The following is a 2,219-nucleotide window of genomic DNA, read 5'->3' as shown; positions in this document are numbered from 1 at the left end:
TTAGGGGTGCTCACTGGAAAACAACAGAAAACAACATGTGTCATTTCTGAGACCTGTGTGGTTCCTCATTATGCAGACGAGTAGTTTTAACGAGGTTTTTAAATTCATAGAGGCTACATGAATGCACCCAGACTGAGATTTACATTTCCACCATTTCAAAACAAGACATATCCAACCATAATGTGCAGACTGTCACTCTCTCAGGGATGCCGGAGTATATTTGGGATATTGTTTACGGTTTCTGCCTTCACTGATGCATTTGCACGGTGAGAAGGAACGACTTCAGGAGCTTCACTGATCATCCAGGTCTTACACTGCGCTGATGTGTCCTCACAGTGCTGGTGTGTCCTCACTGTGCTGGTGTGTCCTCACAGTGCTGGTGTGTCCTCACTGCGCTGGTGCTGGTGTGTCCTCACAGCGCTGGTGCTGGTGTGTCCTCACTGCGCTGGTGCTGGTGTGTCCTCACAGTGCTGGTGTGTCCTCACTGCGCTGGTGCTGGTGTGTCCTCACTGTGCTGGTGTGTCCTCACTGTGCTGGATATGTCCTCAGTGCGCTGGTGTGTCCTCACTGTGCTGGTGTGTCCTCAGTGCGCTGGTGTGTCCTCACTGCGCTGGTGTGCCCTCACAGCGCTGGTGTGCCCTCACTGGGCTGGTGTGTCCTCACTACGCTGGTGTGTCCTCACAGCGCTGGTGTATCCTCACTGCGCTGGTGTGTCCTCACACTGCTGGATGTGTCCTCACTGCGCTGGTGTGTCCTCACTGCGCTGGTGTGTCCTCACACTGCTGGTGTGTCCTCTCAATGCGCTGGTGTGTCCTCAATGCGCTGGTGTGTCCTTAATGCGCTGGTGTGTCCTCACTGCGCTGGTGTGTCCTCACTGCGCTGGTGTGTCCTCAATGCGCTGGTGTGTCCTCACTGCGCTGGTGTGTCCTCACTGCGCTGGTGTGTCCTCACTGCGCTGCAGAACGACAGGCCTATTTTCCTGCTCTGACCAGCAGCAGAAAGGTGAAGGTCTGTCTGCTAATCATTGACAGAGACTCTGGACAGGCTGCAGCCCAACTGTCCGTCTCAGTGAACACATGCAGGGAATCATGGGAACCCGACTGACTGAACACACACACGTATATTCTCACTTTGTGAAAACTGATCGGCTGAATTCTCTCATTGTTATTCTGTCGTTGTAGGATATTATTATATTGTTTTGTTTTAACGTTATAGTTCTTCAGTGTGGAGGAAAAACTAAAATGAATACAGTGAACAGTGAAGTGCAGTATTTAAGTAAATGTACTGAGTTACTGTCCACTTCATTTAATCTAGCACCACTAATGTTAGCAAGAAGTAAGAAACATGTTTTAATGTCATCCTTATATTTGGACAGACGGGGGGGGCGTTAGGGGTGGACTGGTTCAGGTGACCTGATAGTCGCTGCTGCACAAACAGCCAAAATCCACCAATCAATAGAGCTGATGGAGGGGCGTCACACACACACACACACACACACACACACACACACACAATAAACAAAATAACTGCAACAATAAAACAGAGAATCTACGGTGGCCCATTTGTGCCAAAACAAGACCATCAACTGTTACCCGATCAATTGATTAGTTTGATAATCAACTCAACTGCTGTACTACTGTACTACTCTCTTTCTGTCTTTACAAACTATTTGTGCAAACTTTATTTAAACCTTCAGAACTTTATATATATATATTATATATTATATTTAATGTCAAGTTAAGTCCGTGTATATTTATATTTTTTACTACATCAGTGCTACACGTCACTCTGTGCTCAGAATTGAAATGAATGCACCACTGTCGTGTCTTAGTGTTAGCGTAAAGTGTATTGTATTGTTCAGTGTATTGATCTGGAACTGATCACGTGTATTCTGTCCGTCATCCGGTCATCTGTGACATTAGCCCTGCCTTTAGTCAGTGATCTCCTACGATTCCCAGCATGCATTTCTACAAATCTGCCCTCCGTCTCGGCTCTCTGTTCCTCATGTTAATCTCAGTCGGTTAATAATTCATCTTCCATGTCTGACCTAAAAGAAACTAACCTGAACCAACACACACTGACTGATGGAGGCAGCAGCAGTTTAAATACAGTTGTATCTTGTGTTAGCATGTTAGCATGCTAACACCCTAAGCTAACGGCGTCAGTGTTTTGTTTGTCGTGTTTCTGTCCTGGAGCCAAACTTCTTACCTGACGCCTGA

The sequence above is a fragment of the Pempheris klunzingeri genome, chromosome 20, assembly GCF_042242105.1.
Source record: "Pempheris klunzingeri isolate RE-2024b chromosome 20, fPemKlu1.hap1, whole genome shotgun sequence".
In the NCBI taxonomy this organism is placed as follows: Eukaryota; Metazoa; Chordata; class Actinopteri; order Acropomatiformes; family Pempheridae; genus Pempheris; species Pempheris klunzingeri.
The sequence above is the reverse complement of the archived record's forward strand: the minus strand, read 5'-3'. Positions refer to the sequence as shown.